General features: G+C 39.1%; 1 pseudogene; it reads right to left on the bottom strand.

Moving 5' to 3' along the window:
• Positions 1-14,917: 14,917 nt before the first annotated feature.
• Positions 14,918-15,828, bottom strand: LOC111531193 (annotated as a pseudogene).
• Positions 15,829-19,031: the final 3,203 nt, after the last annotated feature.

Genomic DNA, 19,031 nt, shown 5'->3' with positions numbered 1-19,031 from the left:
TTTTTTTTTTTTTTTTTTTGCTGTGCAGAAACTCTTTAGTTCAATTAGATCTCATTTGTCAATTTTGGCTTTTGTTGCCATTGCTTTTTGTGTTTCAGTCATGAAGTCCTTGCCCATGCCTATGTCCTGAATGGTTTTGCCTAGGTTTTTCTTAGGGTTTTTATGGTTTAGGTCTTATGTTTACATCTTTAATTCATCGTGAATTAATTTTTGTATAAGGTGTAAGGAGGGGGTCTAGTTTCAGTTTTCTGTATATGGCTAGCCAGTTTTCCCAATACAATTTATTAAATAGAGAATCCTTTCCCCATTTCTTGTTTTTGTCAGGTTTGTCAAAGATCAGATGGTTGTAGATGTGTGGCATTATTTCTAAAGCCTCTGTTCTATTCCATTGGTCTATATATTTGTATTGGTACCAGTACTATGCTGTTTTGGTTACTGTAGGCTTGTAGTATAGTTTGAAGTTAGGTAGCATGAGCCTCCAGCTTTGTCCCTTTTGCTTAGGATTGTCTTGGCTCTGTGAGCACTTTTTTGGTCCATGTGAAATTTAAGGTGTATTTCTAATTCTGTGAAGAAAGTCAGTGGTGGCTTGATGGGTACAGCATTGAATCTACGAATTACTTTGGACAATATGGCCATTTTCACAATATTGACTCTTCCTATTCATGAGCCAGTCTTTCCACCTGTTTGTGTCCCCTCTTATTTCCTTGAGCAGTGGTTTGTAGTTCTCCTTGAAGAGGTCCTTCACATTCCTTGTAAGTTGGATTCCTAGGTATTTTATTCTCTTTGTAGCAATTGTGAATGGGAGTTCACTCATGATTTTGCTCTCTATTATTGGTATATAGGAATGCTTGTGATTTTTGCACATTGATTTTCTATCCTGAGATTTTGCTGAAGTTGCTTATCAACTTAAGGAGATTTTGGGCTGAGACAACAAGGTTTTCTAAAAATACAATCATGTCATCTGCAAACAGGGACAATTTGACTTCCTCATTTCCTAAATGAATACCCTTTATTTCTTTTTCTTGCCTGATTGCCCTGGACAGAATTTCCAATACTATTTTGAATAGGAGCAGTGAGAGAGGGCATCCTTGTCTCGTGCTGGTTTTCAAAGGGAATGCTTTTAGTTTTGCCCATTCAGTATGATATTGGCTGTGGGTTTGTCAGAAATAGCTCTTACTATTTTGAGATACATTCCATCAATAGCTAGTTTATTGAGAGTTTTTAGCATGAATGTGTGTTGAATTTTATCAAAAGCCTTTTCTGCATCTATTGAGATAATCATGTGGAGTTTGTCATTGGTTTGTTTATGTGATGGATTACGCTTATTGATTTGCATATGTTGAGCCAGTCTTGCATCCCAGGGATGAAGCCAACTTGATCATGGTGGATAAGCTTTTTAATGTGTTGGTGGATTCACTTTTCCAGTGTTTTATTGAGGATTTTTGCATCGATGTTCATCTGGGATCGTGGCCTGAAATTTTCTTTGTGTGTGTGTGTGTGTGTGTGTGTGTGTGTGTGTGTGTGTGTGTGTATGTGTGTCTGCTAGGTTTTGGTGTCAGGATAATGCTGGTCTCATAAAATAAGTTAGGGAGCAGTCTCTCTTTTTCTATTGTTTGGAATAGTTTCGGAAGGAATGATACCAGCTCCTCTTTGTACCTCTGGTAGAATTTGGCTGTGAATCTGTCTGGTCCTGGACTTTTTCTGGTTGATAGGCTATTAATTACTGCCTCAATTTCAGAAGGTGTTATGGGTCTATTCAAGGATTTGACTTCTTCCTGGTTTAGTTTTGGGAGAGTGTATGTGTCCAGGAATTTATCCATTTCTTCTAGATTTTCTAGTTCATCTGCATAAGGGTGTTTATACACAGAGTTTAATACAAACTCTGATGGTAGTTAGTATTTCTGTGGGATCAGTGGTCATATTCCGTTTATCATTTTTTATTGCATCTATTTCATTCTTCTCTCCTTTCTTATTTATTAGTCTGGATAGTGGTCTATTTTGTTGATCTTTTCAAAAATCCAGCTCCTGGATTCACTGATTTTTTTTGAAGGGTTTTTCATGTCTCTATCTCCTTCAGTTCTGCTCTGATTTTAGTTATTTCTTGCCTTCTGCTAGCTTTTGAATTTGTTTACTCTTGCTTCTCTAGTTCTTTTAATTGTGATGTTAGGGTATCAATTTTAGATCTTTCCTGCTTTCTCTTGTGGGCATTTAGTGCTATAAATTTCCCTCTAGACACTGCTTTAATTGTGTCCCAGAGATTCTGGTACAATGTGTCTTTGTTCTCATGTATTTCAAAGAACTTATTTATAACTGCCTTAATTTTGTTATTTCCCCTGTAGTCATTCAGGGGCAGGTTGTTCAGTTTCCATGTAGTTGTTGTGTGGTTTTGAGTGAGTTTCTTAATCCTGAGTTCTAATTTGATTACACTGTGATCTGAGAGACCATTATGATTTCCGTATTTTTTCATTTGCTAAGGAGTGCTTTATTTCCAATTATATGGTCAATTTTAGAATAAGTGTGATGTGGGGCTGTGAAGGATGTATATTCTGTTGATTGGGGATAGAGAGTTCTGTAAATGTGTATTAGTTCTGCTTGGTCCAGAGCTGAGTTCAAGTCCTGGATATCCTTGTTAATTTTCTGTCTTGTTGATCTGTCTAATATTGACAACAGGGTATTAAAGTCTCCCACTATCATTATGTGGAAGTCTAAGTCTCTTTGCAGGTCTCCAAGAACTTGCTGTATGAATCTGCATGCTCTTGTATTTGGTACATATATATTTAGGATAGTTAGCTCTTCTTGTATTGATCCCTATACCTAATGTAATGCCTTTCTTTGTCTCTTTTTATCTTTGTTGGTTTCAAGTAGGTTTTATCAGAGACCAGGATTGCAACCCCTGCTATTTTTTGCTTTCCATTTGCTTTGGAAATATTCCTCCATCTCTTTATTTTGAGCCTATATGTGTTTTTGCAAGTGAGATGAGTCTCCTGAATACAGCACATCGATGGGTCTCATCTCTTTATCCAATTTGCCAGTCTGTGTCTTTCAATTGGGACATTTAGCCTGTTTACATTTAAGGTTAATATTGTTATGTGTGAAGTTGATCCTGTCATTATGATGCTGGCTGGTTATTTTGGCCATTAGTTGATGCAGTTTCTTCATAGTGTTGATGGTCTTTACAATTTGGCATGTCTTTGTGGTGGCTGGTAAGGGTTTTTCCTTTCCATGTTTCATGCTACCTTCAGGAGTTCTTGTAAGGCAGGCCTGGTGGTGACAAAATCTCTCAGCATTTGCTTGTCTGTCAAGGGTTTTATTTCTCCTTCGCTTATGAAGCTTAGTTTGGCTGGATATGAAATTCTGGGTTGAAAATTATTTTCTTTAAGAATGTTGAATATTGACCCCCACTCTCTTCTGGCTTGTAGGGTTTCTGCAGAGAGATCCACTGTTACTCTGATGAGCTTCCCTTTGTGGGTAACCCAACCTTTCTCTCTGGCTGCTCTTAGCATTTTTTACTTCATTTCAACTTTGGTGAATCTGATGATTATGTGTCTTGGGGTTGCTCTCTCGATGAGTATCATTGTGGTGCTCTCTGTATTTCCCGAATTTGAATGTTGGCCTGTCTCGATAGCATGCAGAAGTTCTTCTGGATAATATCCTGAAGAGTGTTTTCCAACTTATTTCCATTTTCCTCATCATTTACATGTACACCAATCAAACGTAGATTTGGTCTTTTCACATAGTCCCATATTTCTTGGATGCTTTGTTCATGCCTTTTCATTTTCTTTTTCTCTAATCTTGTCTTTACGCTTTATTTCATTAAGCTGATTTCAATATCTGATATCTTTTTTTTTTCTGCTGGATCAATTCAGCTATTGATACTTGTGTATGCTCACAAAGATCTTGTGCTGTGTTTTTCAGGTCCATCTGGTTATTTATGTTCTTCTTTAAATTGGTTATTCTAGTTAGCAATTCATCTAACATTTTTTCAAGGATCTTAGCTTCCTTGCACTGAGTTAGGCCATGCTCCTTTAGCTTTGAAGAGTTTGTTGTTACCCACCTTCTGAAGTCTACTTCTGTCAATTCATCAAACTCATTCTCCATCCGGTTTTGTTTCCTTGCTGGTGAGGAGTTGTAATCCTTTGGAGGAGAAAAGGCATTTTTGGAATTTTCAGCCTTTTTGCGTGGATTTCTCCCCATCTTTGTGGATTTATCTAACTTTGGTCTTTGATGTTGGTGACTTTTGGATGGGGTTTCTGTGTGGATGTCGTTTTTGTTGATGTTGATGCTATTCCTTTCTGTTTGTTAGTTTTCCTTGTAATAGTTAGGCTCCTCTGCTGCAGATCTGCTGGAGTTTCGTGGAGGTCCACTCCAGACCCCGTTTGCCTGGGTATCACAAGTGGAGGCTGCAGAAGAGCAAAGATTGCTGCCTGTTCCTTCTTCTGGAAGCTTTGTCCCAGAGGGGCACCTGCCAGATACCAGCCAGAGCTCTCCTGTATGTGGTGTCTGTCAACACCTGCTTGGTGGTGTCTCCCAGTCAGGAGGCACAGAGGTCAGGGATCCACTTAAGGAGGCAGTCTGTCCCTTAGCAGAGCTGGAGCACTGTGCTGGGAGATCCGCTGCTCTCTTCAGTGCTGGCATACAGAAATGTTTAAGTCTGCTGAAGCTGCACCCACAGCTGCCCCTTCCCCCAGGTGCTCTGTCCTAGGGAGTTGGATGTTTTATCTATAAGTCCCTTACTGGGGCTGTTGCCTTATTTTTCAGAGATGCCCTGCCCAGAGGAATCTAGAGTGGCAGTCTGGCTTCAGAGGGTTTTCTGAGCTGTGGAGGACTGTGCCAGTTGGAACTTCTCTGTGGCTTCATTTACACTGTGAGGGGAAAACCACTGACACAAGCCTCAGTAACGGCAGATTCCCCTCCTCCCACCAAGCTTGAGCCTCCCAGGTTGACTTCAGACTGCTGTGCTGGCAGCAATAATTTCAAGCCAGTGGCTCTTAGCTTGCTGGTCTCCATGGGGGTAGGATCCACTAAGCTGGATCACTTGGCTTCCTGGCCTCAGCCTCCTTTCCAGGGGAGTGAATGGTTCTATCTCACTGGCATTCCAGACACCACTGGGGTATGAAAAAAAAAACTCCTGCAGCTAGCTCGATGTCTGCCCAAATGGCCACCCAGTTTTGTGCTTGAAAACCAGTACCCTGGTGGCATAGGCACCAGAGGGAATCTCCTGGTCTGCCAGTTGCAATGACCATGGGAAAAGCGTAGTATCTGGGTCAGAGAGCATCGTTCCTCAAGTCAGTCTTTCAAGGCTTCCCTTGTCTAGGGAGGGAGTTCATTGACCCCTTGTGCTTCTCAGGTGAGGTAATGCCCCATTCTGCTTCAGCTCACCCTTCATGTCTGCAACCATTGTCTAACCATTCCCTATGAGATGAGCTGAGTACCTTAGCTGGAAATGCAGATGTCACCCACCTTCTGCATTGATCTTGCTGGGAGCTGCAGAACGGAGATGTTCCTATTTGGCCATCTTGCTTGCAACCTACCTAAAGTTTTAATGTGTATGGCCAAACTGTTGTGTTAATTTATACATCAAAAAGTTGTATTAATTTGTATTTCCATGTGTTTAATTCTAACAATCTTCTTTTATGTTATTAGGTGCTGAATTAACAGGTTAAATATTTAAATTTAAAAATTTTTTTAAAAATATAAATGACTTTTTCTCATGGGTACTGATTACTCTTGTTTGTTCTCATTTGAATTGCCTTTCCATGTTCCTTGCCATTTTTTAAATTGAGGAATTGATTTTTTTTATTATTTAAAATAATTATTTATATAATTCATGAAATATATACTTTGTTAAAGATAATTTAAATATACCCTCCATCCCATTTGTCAACTTTGTTTATGGTATATGTGTATGCACACAGATGCATGGATTTAACCATTCAGAATATTTTCTTTTTTTATTCATATATTTGATTTCTTCCTTAATTTGAGTTTAATTTTAGCTTTTGCAACTGCTTGTGCCTTAAGAATAGAAACTAGTTTTTTTCTTATCCTCCATGGTGTCTATGGCAGGACTTTGCAAATAACAGGGGCCCAGTACATGTTTCTTTAAAATTAAATCAGTCTTTTGAGAGATTTGAAGAATGCAGTGGAATTAGTCAAAGGACATGTTTTTCAGATGACCTTACCCTGAATGTGACTTATTGTATATACTTTCTTTCCATTCCTATTGAGGTAGTTGAGATTTGAGTATTGAGATACAAAATGTATCCAGCCATCTAAATGTTTTTGATGTTGCTGGCATTCATGTGGTCTGCCTTGGCCTGTATCAACACATATGGCCTTGTTGCCATCCAAGAACCATTCTGACTATCACTGAAGAGGAAGAGGAGGAAGAGAAGAAGTGGACTTGGATAAGTAAATTCCCCTTGGGGACTCAGAAGGGTAAAGTGAGGTGGCTGACACAACCCGATGTACCTGAAGGTAGGGCATTGTGGATCCACTTTGGCTAACTCTTCTCTAAATGGAATTCCTTCCAAGAACACAGGCGGCAGTAGAGGAGCACATACCAGGTAAGTGTATGCAGAGCCATGAAAAGGATTTGGAAAATTATGCTCCCTACTGATTACTTGTAGAAGAGGGCAGGAAAAGCTGTCTGGTTGAGTAATTAAAAACATAAGGCAACTCATCCCTCAAAGGCTCCAGCTTCATCCCAGAGCTAAAGGCTGTGTTTACTTTCACCCAAGGATTCAAAGCCAAGAGGGTCAGTCAGCAGGGCCCATTGATGCCAGACAGGTGCAACGTTCAAAACAATACATCTTCCATAACGACAAAACAAACAAACAACAAAGCACAGGAAAGCTATCTGATGCTGACCAGAGACGCTCTTTTGACCTGCCCTCACCCCCTCCACACTGGCCCTTTAAGGAAGCATAAAGTCCCATAAATTAAGGAGATTTAATCAGACGGCCAGGACTAGACACGACAACGCTATCTCTCCAGAAATCAGACCCATTGCTGATACCAAAATATTGACATTGATACAATCCACAGATCTTATTCAGACTTCACCATTTTATTTAGCCTTATTTGTATGTGTGTACTTAGTGTTATAAAATTTTAGCACATATGTAAGTTTGTGTGTGCACCCCCACAGTCAAGATACAGAACAGTTCTATAAGAAGAATTACTCATGTTACTCTTTAATAACCACACCCACCTCCCTCTGGTCTCTGTCCCAAACAACTGGCAACTATTAATCTGTTCTCATTCTAAATATTTGTTTTAAAAACATTAAATAAATGGAATTATACAATATGTAACATTTTGGTTTTAATTTTTAAATTCAGTATAATTACCTGGAGATATATTATTAACAAATAGTACAGAAGCATTATTCATACAGCCAAAAGTAAAAACAAATGTAAATCAATTAATGAATGGAAAAGCAAAATGTGTTATATATATACAATGGAATATTATTTAGCCATAAAAAGAACAAAGTGCTGATATATGTTACAATACAGATGAGCCTTGAAAATATGCTAAGTGAAAGAAGCCAGACAAAAACGATTGCATATTGCATGTTTCTAGTTAAATAAAATGTCCAGGATAGGCAATTCATGTATCAGTCATTTGTTCATTTTTATTGCTGAGTAGTATTATATGGTGTGAATGTACCACAGTTTGTTTAACCATTCACCCACTGAAGGACCTGGGTTGAGTCCGATTCTTGGATATTACAAAGAAAGCTGCTATTCACATTTGTGTCTAATTAATGTGTTCATTTTGTGTGTGTGTGTGTGAACATGTTTCATTTCTCTAAATAAATGCCCAAGAGTGCAATTGCCGTGTCTATGGTAGTACCATGTTTAGTTTCTTTAAAACAACTTTATTGAAATATAATTTGTTTTACACAATCACCCATTTGACATGTACAATTTTTTTTTTTTTTTTTTGAGACACAGTTTTGCTTTTATCGCCCAGGAGAGAGTGCAGTGGCATGATCCCAGCTCACTGCAACCTCTGCCTCCGGGGTTCAAGCGATTCTCCTGCCTCAGCCTCCTGAATAGCTGGGATTACAGGAGCATGCCACCATGCCTGGCTAATTTTTGTATTTTTAGTAGAGATGAAGTTTTGCCATGTTGGCCAGGCTAGTCAAGAACTCCTGACCTCAGGTGATCCACCCACCTTGGCCTCCCAAAGAGCTGGGATTACAGGCATGAATCACAGCGCCCAGCCTGACATGTACAATTTAATAGCTTTTGGTACTTATTATGCATCCATAACCAAAATCAATTTTAGAACATTTTTATTATTCCCAAAACAAACTATGAGTCATTTGTGTGAGAAATCACTGCCAATCCTACTCCTCCATATCACTTCACCCCAAGGAAACCACTAATCTCCTCTCTTCCTCTATAAATTTGCCATTTCTAGACATTTCATATAAATGGAATCATGCAATATTTAATGATTTTTGTCTGGCTTCTTTCACTTAGCATAGTATTTTCAAGTTTCATCCATATTGTAACACGTGTCAGTATTTTGTTGTTTTTAAAGCTGAATAATATTCCATTATATGGATATACTACATTTTATTTAACTATTCATCAATTGGTAAATATCTGTTTCTCTTTTTGGCTGTATGAGCAATGCTGCTGTATTTTTCATGAAGAAGTTTTTGTGTAAACATGCATTCAAAATTACCTTGAGTAAATAATTAGAAATAGAGCTATCTATATCTATATGATCTGTATGATAACTCTGTTTAATGTTTTGAGAAACTGTCAGTCTTCAAAAGCAGCTGCACCATTTTACAATCTTGGAAACAATGTTTTAGAATTTCAGTTTGTATACATTCTTGCTAACATTTACTTTTATCATTTTAAAATTGTAGCCATCTGCTATTGTTTGGATATAGTTTGTTTGTCTCTAGTAAAGTTCATGCTGAAATTTGATTCCCAGTGTGGTGATGTTGGGAGGTGGGGCCTGGTGAGTGGTATTTGGGTAATTGAAACTGATTCCTCATGGATAGCTTGGTGATATTCTCGTAGCAGTGGGTTCTCACTCTTGCAAGACTGGATTAGTTCTTGTAGGAATGGATTAGTTACTGTGAGAGTAGATTATTATAAAGTCAGGATGTCCTCAGATTTTCCTGTCTTCACAGGTGCCTGCTTCCCCTTTGACCCTCTTTGCCATGTTGTAATGCAGCAAAAAAGCCCTCATCAGAAACCAGGGCTGTGCCCTTGAACTTCTCAGCCTGTAGAACTGTGAGCAAAATAAATCTCTTTTCTTCGTAAATTACCCAGTCTCAGGTATTCTTTTATAGCAACACAAAATTGACTAAGATACTATTCTAGTGGGTGTAAAGTGTTATCTCACTGTGGTTTTAATTTATGATACCCTAATAAAAAATAATGTTGGGAAACTTTCCATATGTTTATTGGCCATTTAAATATCTTCTTTGGAGAAATGTCTATATAGATCCTTTACCTACTTATGTTGTTTTTGATTGTTGATGTTAAAATTTTCTTTATATATTTTAGATTTAAGTCCCCTATTAGATGTATGTTTTACAAATGTATTTTTACATTCTATGGGTTGCCTTTCTACTTTCTTGATAGCATCCTTTGAAGCACAAAGCTTTTAACTTTGATGATGTCCAGTTTACCTATTTTTTCTTTTGTTCCTTTTGCTTATAGTGTCATATCTAAGAAATCATTGCTTCATAGAAGGTTACAAAGATTTACTCCTAATATTTTATTCTAAGAGTGTTATAGTTTCAGCTCTTACATTTTACCAATTTTGAGTTAATTGTTATATATGGTGTGAAGTAGGGGGTTCAACTTTATTTTTTATGTGTGTTTATCCAATTGTCCTAGCACTGTTTTTTAAAGATTATTCTTTCCCAATTGAACTGTCTTGGCATTTTTGTTGAAAATCATTGACTGTAAATATGAAGGTTTATTTCAGAACTAAAAATTTTATATGTCTGTCCTTATGCAGGTAGCACACTGCATTGACTACAGTAGCTGTGTAGTAAAATTCAAAATTGAGGAGTACTAGTATTCCATTATTACTCTTCTTTTTAAAAATTGTTTTGGCTATTTTGGTCTCTGAATTTACATATGAATTTTAGGATCAGCTTGTCAATTTCTACAAATAACTTAGCTGGGGTTCTGTTAGGAATTGTGTTGAATTTCTAGCTCAATTTGAATAGTATTGCCATCTTAAGAATGTTTAGTCTTCCAATCCATGGACGTAGAATGCTGATATGGTTTGGATTTGTGTCCTCGCCCAAATCTCATGTTGAATTGTAATCCCCAGTGTTCGAGGAGGGGCCTGGTGAGAGGTGAGTAGATCTTAGGAGTGCATTTCCCCCTTGCTGTTATCATGATAGTGAGTGAGTTCTCATGAGATCTTGTTGTTTAAAAGTATGTAACATCTCCCACTTCACCCTCTTTTCCTCCTGCTCTGGCCTTGTAAAACATGCTTCCTTTTTCTTTGCCTTCCACCATCATTGTAGATTTCCTGAGGCCTCCCCAGCCATGCTTCCTGTACAGTCTGAAGAACCATAAGCCAATTAAACTTCCTTTCTTTGCAAATTACCCAGTCTCAGGTATTTCTTTATAATAATGAGAGAATGGACTAATACAGAAAATTGGTACCTAGGAGTGGGGCATTGGTATAAAGATACCTGAAAATCTGTAAGTAACTTTAGAACTGGGCAATGGGCAGAGTTTGGAACAGTTTGTAGAGCTCAATAGAAGACAGCAAGTTGAGGGAAAGTTTGGAACTTCTTAGAGACTTGTTGAATGGTTGTGACCAAAATACTGATAGTGATATGGACAATAAAGCCCAGGCTCAGGATGTTTCAGATGGAGATGAGGAACTTATTGGGGACTAGAAAAAAGGTCATTCTTGCTGTGCTTTAGCAAAGAGACTGGCAACATTGTGCCCCTGCTCTAGGGATCTGTGGAACTTTGAACTTGAGAGTGATGATTTAGGGTATCTGATAGAAGAAATTTCTAAGCAACAAAGTGTTCAGGATGTAGCCAGACTGCTTCTAACACCGTATGGTCATATGCATGAGCAAAGAGATGATCTGATACTGGAACTTATATTTGAAAGGGAAGCAGAACATAAAAGTTTAGAAAATGTTCAGCCTGATCATGTGGTAGAAAAAAAAAATTTGATTTTCTTGGGAGAAATTCAAGCCAGCTGCATAAATTTGCATAAATTAAGAGGAGCTGAATGTTAATAGCCAAGACAATGAGGAAAATGCCTTCAAGGCATTTCAGAGACCTTTGTGGTAGCCCCTCTCATCACAGGCCTGGCCTAGAAGGGAAGAATAGTTTCATGGCCAGGCCCAGAGCCCGCTGCCCTGCTCAACCTTGGGACACTGCGCCCTGCATCTTAGTCACTCCAACTCCAGTTATGACTAAAAGTGGCCCGAGACATGTCTCAGACCACTGCTCCACAGGGTGCAAGCTGTAAGTCTTGACAGTTTCAACATGGTGTTAGGCCTCCAGGTGCACATAAGGACAGAGTTGAGGCTTGGGAGCCTCCACCTAGATTTTGGAGGATGTATGGAAACACCTAGATGTCCATTCAGAAGTCTGCTGCAGGAGCAGAGACCTCATGGAGAACCTCTAGTAGGGCAGTGAGGAGGGGAAATGTGGGGTGGATCCCCTACAGAAAGTCCCCACTGGGGCACTGCATAGTGGAGCTGTGAGAAGACAGCCACCATCCTCCAGACCCCAGAATGGTAGATCCACTGACAGCTTCCACCATGCACCTTAAAAAGCTGCAGGGACTCAATGCCAGCCCATGAAAGCCGCTGAGGGAGCTGTACCCTGCAGAGCCACAGGGGAACAGATGCTCTGGGCCTTGGGAGTCCAACCCTTGCATCAGTGTGGCCTGGATTTGAGACATGGAGTCAAAAGAGGTTATTTTGGAGTTTTAAGATTTAATGACTGCCCTGCTGGGTTGTGGACTTGCATGGGGCCTATAGTCTCTTTGTTTTGCCTGATTTCTCTGTTTTAGAATAGTTGTATTTACCCAATGCCTGTACCTGACTGTATCTTGGAAATAACTAACTTGTTTTTGATTTTACAGACTTTCATGTAGGTGAAAGGGATTTGCCTTGTCTCAAATGAGATTTTGCACTATGGACTTTTGAGTTAATCTTGAAATGAGTTAAGACTTGGGGGACTGTTGAGAAGGGATTATTGTGTTTTACCATGTGAGAAGTATATGAGATTTGAGAGGATCCAGGGCAGAATGATAAGGCTTGAATTTATGTCTCCACCCAAATCTCATGTCAAATTGTAATCCCTAATGTTAGAGAAGGGGCCTTGTAGGGGGGTGATTGGATCCTGAGGGAAAACTTCCCCCTTGCTGTTCTTGTCATAGTGAGTGAGTTCTCACAAGATCTAGTTGTTTAGAAGTGTGTAGCACCTCCCCCTTCACCCTTTCTTCATCCTGCTTTGGCCTTGTAAGATATGCTTCCTTCCTCTTCACCTTTTGCCATGATTGCCAATTTCCCGAGGCCTCCTCAGACATGCTTCCTGTACAGTCTGTGGAATCATGAGCCAATTAAACCTCTTTTTTAAAATAAATTATCCAGTCTCAGGTAGTTCTTTATAGCAATGTGAGTGTGGACTAACACAAATGGCTTTCTATTTATTCAGATCTTCATTGTTTTCTTTCATTAGCATTGGTAATTTTTAGCCTACAGAACCATACATGTTTTCTTGCATGTATAACTAAATATTTTCTTTGAGTGATTGTACATTATATTGTGTTTTAAATTTTGATTTCCACGTGGTCATTATTACTATATAAAAATGCAAATGATTTTTGTGTGTTGATGTTGTGTCCTGTGACCTTGATGAGTTCCCATATTAGTTCTAATAACTTTTTTGTATATCTCTTGATATTTCCTACATAGATCATCATTTCACATGTAAATAGGAACAATTTTACTTCTTTCTTCACAATCTGTTTTCTTTTGTTTCCTCTTTTGCCTTATTGTGATGGCTAGAAACAAGGGTGATAAGGGCCAGGCGTGGTGGCTGAAGTGTGTAATAACAGCACTTTGGGAGGCCAAGGCAGGCAGATTACGAGGTCAGGAGATCTAGACCATCCTGGCCAACATGGTGAAACCTCGTCTCTACTAAAAATACAAAAATTGGCTGGGTGTGGTGGCGCACGCCTGTAATCTCAGCTACTCAGGAGGCTGAGGCAGGAGAATCGCTTGAACCAGGGAGATGGAGGTTGCAGTGAGCTGAGATCACACCACTGCGCTCCAGCCAGAGTGACAAAGCAAGACTCTGTCTCAACAACAACAACAACAAAAAGAGAGATGAGTAAACATTCTTTTTTATTTTATTTATATATGTGTATATATATATATATATGTATTTCTCTTTTTTTGTTTCCAATTTCATGGACAGAGTCTCTCTCTGTTGCCCAGGCTGGGGTGCAGTGGTACAATCTCGGCTCACTGCAACCTCCGCCTCCCGGGTTCAAGGATTCTCCTGCCTCAGCCTCCTGAGTAGCTGGGACTACAGGCACCCAACACCATGCCCGGGTAATTTTTGTATTTTTAGTAGAGACGGGGTTTCACCATGTTGGTCAGGCTGGTCTCGAACTCCTGACCTTGTGATCTGCCTGCCTCGGCCTCCCAAAGTGCTGGGATTACAGGGAGTGAACATTCTTGATTTGTTTCCAATTTCATGGGAAAGCATTCAGTCTTTAATTACTAAATATCATGTCAACTGTAGGTATAATGTAGACACTCTGTATCAGATTTCCTTGTATTCCTAGTTTGCCGAGAGTTTTTATTATTAATAGTTACTGAGTTTTGTTTAATGTTATTTCTCTATCAGTTAATATGATCATACAGTTTTTCTTCTTTAGCCCATTGATATTGCATTTGTTGCTTTTTAAATATTTTTAAAGAAAAAATGGTTGTTTTATTCATTTGTACTTAAACCAGCCAAAGTAGTATTGATATCATTGTAACACAGCAAATACAAGACTTCTTTCCACAAATATTAGCATAACCAACAAAATATGGGGTATAGTAAAACAGAGCCATAAAGGGCTGAGGAAGTCAACGAAGTGTGTTACAGCTTAACTCTTCACCCTTCACCTCAGTCCTTCACCCTTCACCTCAGTAGAGTTTTTATTTTATTTTATTTATTTATTTTTTTGAGACAGAATCTGGCTCTGTCACCCAGGCTGGATTGTTGTGACTCTATCTCGACTCACTACAACCTCCACCTCCTGGGGTCAAGTGATTCTCCTGTCTCAGTCTCCTGAGTAGCTGGGATTACAGGAGCCTGAGACCACACCAGGCTAATTTTTGTGTTTTAGTAGAGACAAGGTTTCATCATGTTGGCCAGACTGGTATTGAACTCCTAACCTGAGGGGGTCTGCCTGACTTGGCCTCCCAAAGTGCTGGGATTACAGGCATGAGCCACTGCACCCAGACTCAATATTTAAAAAAAAAAATAATAAGTAAAGCCCAATCCCAAACAATAGGAATATACCTTCATCACACCAATTTCTACTTTTGTTTCTTATTCTTGAGGTTAGATTCTAAACCCTAAAGATATTCAAACTAGTATTAGATCTACTTATCTATAGCCAGAGACAGCTTCTATCATGTTGTCCTTAGCAGCCAAGGTTATTAAAATGTCTTTTCTCCAGGAAGATCTAATAGGAAAAAAGAAAGAAACCTCTCTGATTAGGCTCCAAGCATTCCCCACCCTCCATCAAATTGACTGGGTAGGCATAATGGAAACCAGAACACGTATTCCAAACAACAGAAATCCTGTGAGGGAAGGGAGGGGAGAGGAAAAATTCAGCCAGTGCCCAGACTGAAACTGAGTAATATCAACTTCACTCATCTTCACACATCTTAAGGTTGCATATTTGTAGAGTACTTCAGGAATAAATCTATGAATTGTGGAGTACTAAAATACTTAGTGGTCTGCTGTACTACATTATGGCTTTCCCCAGCAGTTTCCAAGGAAACCTCCAAGTCAGGAAAATTTGGCTAGAACTGCATGCAGGACTGCAGAGATTCCTCTCCACAGTTATAGAAGGAAATGTTTCAGGCCTGATTGTTCCAGGACTGGGTGCACCAGGTCTGAGTGTTCCAGCAGTGGTTGCTCCAGGACTGGATGTTCTGGATCTGTTTGCTCCAGGTTGAATTGCTCTAGGTTTGGTTGCTCCACATTGGAAGGTTTCCAGTCATGCTCACCAGGCATCCAGGGCGGTAGGAAGAGTCGAGACTGGGGTAGGTAGGTGCTGAGGCCTTCTGAATCACACCATTGCTATTCTTTGGCCAGTTGTTTTTCTGCCACCTCTTAGATTTCATTCTCTGGTTCTGGAACCAGGTCTTCACCTTTGTAGCTGAGGTTCAGGATGTTGGAAAGTTCTTGCGTCTGCTGGAGGCTGAAGTCTTTCTGTCTTCTGAAATCTATCATTGAGTACACACAGCTGGTTGGAAGAGAACACAGTTCTGGTCTTCTGTTTCTTGACCGGGACCTTGTTTTCCTTTTTTGTGGCACTCTTCTTTGCAGAAGTGGGTTGTTTGCCTTTGGAACTGGTGGAAGAATACGGGCTGTCCTGAATAAGCAGATCCATGGAGGAAGGAAGAGGAGAGACAGTCTCTGTGTGAGGCATCTCAGCAGAAGACATTTGCAAGGATGGATAGTTTTCTTCAGGCCCACAAATTATAGGTGTAGGTGAAGAGTCTTTATAGTCGGATGCTTCGGAGCAAGGCAGGCTTTGTGGACAAGCTGGATCTGCACTCATGTTATTATTGGGGAAGAGGAGGAAAAAATTTAAGAGCTGGACTGGAAAAAAGGCTAAGGTGGCTTTAAGACTTTTTTTCTGGAAGATCTTAGAGAAATACGACCTCCAGAAGCAAAAGTATCAAGAAGTTCATTGATTTTTTGGAGGGTTTTTTGTGTCTCTATCTCCTTCAGTTCTGCTCTGATCTTAGTTATTTCTTGCCTTCTGCTAGCTTTTGAATGTGTTTGCTCTTGCCTCTCTAGTTCGTTTAACTGTGATGTTAGAGTGTCAATTTTAGATCTTTCCTGCTTTCTCTTGTGGGCACTTAGTGCTATAAATTTCCCTCTACACACTGCTTTAAATGTGTCCCAGAGATTCTGGTATGTTGTATCTTTGTTCTCATTGGTTTCAAAGAACATCTTTATTTCTGCTTTCATTTCATTATGTACCCAGTAGTCATTCAGGAGCAGGTTGTCCAGTTTCCATGTAGTTGAGCGGTTTTGATTGAGTTTCTTAGTCCTGAGTTCTAGTTTGATTGCACTGTGGTCAGAGAGACAGTTTGTTATAATTTCTGTTCTTTTACATTTGCTGAGGAGTGCTTTACTTCCAATTATGTGGTCAATTTTGGAATAAGTGTGATGTGGTGCTGAGAAGAATGTATATTCTGTTAACTTGGGGTGGAGAGTTCTATAGATGTCTATTAGGTCCGCTTGGTGCAGAGATGAGTTCAATTCCTGGATATCCTTGTTAACTTTCTGTCTCGTTGATCTGTCTAATGTTGACAGTGGAGTGTTGAAGTCTCCCATTATTATTGTATGGGAGTCTAAGTCTCTTTGTAAGTCTCTAAGGACGTCATGCTACCTGACTTCAAACTATACTACAAGGCTACAGTAACCAAAACAGCATGGTACTGGTACCAAAACAGAGATATAGACCAATGGAACAGAACGGAGCCCTCAGAAATAATGCCACACATCTACAACCATCTGATCTTTGACAAACCTGACAAAAACAAGAAATGGGGAAAGGATTCCCTATTTAATAAATGGTGCTGGGAAAATTGGCTAGCCATAAGTAGAAAGCTGAAACTGGATCCTTTTCTTACTCCTTATACGAAGATTAATTCAAGATGGATTAGAGACTTAAATGTTAGACCTAATACCATAAAAACCCTAGAAGAAAATCTAGGTAGTACCATTCAGGACATAGGCATGGGCAAGGACTTCATGTCTAAAACACCAAAAGCAACGGCAGCAAAAGCCAAAATTGACAAATGGGATCTAATTAAACTAAAGAGCTTCTGCACAGCAAAAGAAACTACCATCAGAGTGAACAGGCAACCTACAGAATGGGAGAACATTTTTGCAATCTACTCATCTGACAAAGGGCTAATTTCCAGAATCTACAAAGAACTGAAACAAATATACATGAAAAAAACAAACAACCCCATCAAAAAGTGGGCAAAGGATATGAACAGACATTTCTCAAAAGAAGACATTCATACAGCCAACAGACACATGAAAAAATGCTCATCATCACTCGCCATCAGAGAAATGCAAATCAAAACCACAATGAGATACCATCTCACACCAGTTAGAATGGCAATCATTAAAAAATCAGGAAACAACAGGTGTTGGAGAGGATGTGGAGAAATAGGAACACTTTTACACTGTTGGTGGGATTGTAAACTAGTTCAACCATTATGGAAAACAGTATGGCAATTCCTCAAGGATCTAGAACTAGATGTACCATATGACCCAACCATCCCACTACTGGGTATATACCCAAAGGATTATAAATTATGCTACTACAAAGACACATGCACACGTATGTTTATTGCGGCACTATTCACAATAGCAAAGACTTGGAATCAACCCAAATGTCCATCAGTGACAGACTGGATTAAGAAAATGTGGCACATATACACCATGGAATACTATGCAGCCATAAAAAAGGATGAGTTTGCGTCCTTTGTAGGGACATGGATGCAGCTGGAAACCATCATTCTTAGCAAACTATCACAAGAACAGAAAACCAAGCACCGCATGTTCTCACTCATAGGTGGGAACTGAACAATGAGCTCACTTGGACTCGGGAAGGGGAACATCACACAATGGGGCCTATCACGGGGAGGGAGGAGGGGGGAGGGATTGCATTGGGGAGTTATACCTGATATAAATGATGAATTGATGGGTGCTGATGAGTTGATGGGTGCAGCACACCAACATGGCACATGTATACATATGTAACAAACCTGCACGTTATGCACATGTACCCTAGAACTTAAAGTATAATAAAAAAAAAAAGAAGAGCAAAAACACCAAAAAAAAGCAAAAAATATGCAAAAAAAAAAAAAAAAAAAGAAGTTCAGATGAAGTGAGTCACCGCCACAATAACAGAAGGCAACCAGCTCAGTCCAGCAAAACTGCTTTTTAAATATTGAAAGAACCCTGCAGACATAGATAGACTAACTCTTACACTTTTGTGGTATATTATTCTTTTTTATAGACTGCTATGGTCTGAATGTTTGTGTCCTTCCAACATTCATATATTGAAATCTAGTCACCAAGGTGAGACCATTAATAGGTGGGGAATTTTGGAAGGTGATTAGATCATGAAGGTAAGACCCTCGTTATTGGGATTAGTGCCCTCATAAAAGACCCCAGGAAGCTAGCTATCTTCTTCAATCATGTGCCATCTTTCAGTCAGAAAATAGGCCGTCACCAGACAATGAATCTGCTGTTAACTTGATGTTGGACTTCCCAGTGTTCAGAGCTATGAAAAATAAATTTGTATTATTTATAAACTACCCAGTTTATAGTACTTTGTTATAGCAACCTGAACGAACTACAATATAGACTGTTGGATTATATTTACTTAAATTCAAATGAAGACCTCCACATCTAAGTTTACAAGACGCTGGTCTATGCTTTTCTTGGTTTGCACTGTCTTTGACTGATTTTGGTTTTAAAGTAATACCAGCTTTATAAGATGAATTGAGTAGTGTTTTCTATTTTCTGGAAGAGTTTGTGTAAAATCAGTGTTAATTATACTTTAAATGTTTGTAAGAATTATCTAGTGAAAACATCTGGTCCTATAGATTTTTCATTAAGGAGCTTTTAAATTAATTTTTGTTAATAATTATAGAAATATCCAGATTGCACATTTCATCTTCATTGAGTTTTGGAAGTTTGAGATTTTTAAGAAATTGGTCCTTTTTTCTT

This window comes from Piliocolobus tephrosceles, chromosome 12, assembly GCF_002776525.5.
Source record: "Piliocolobus tephrosceles isolate RC106 chromosome 12, ASM277652v3, whole genome shotgun sequence".
NCBI classification, from domain to species: domain Eukaryota; kingdom Metazoa; phylum Chordata; class Mammalia; order Primates; family Cercopithecidae; genus Piliocolobus; species Piliocolobus tephrosceles.
Note: the sequence above shows the minus strand (reverse complement) of the source record. Positions and strands in the feature narration are given on the sequence as shown.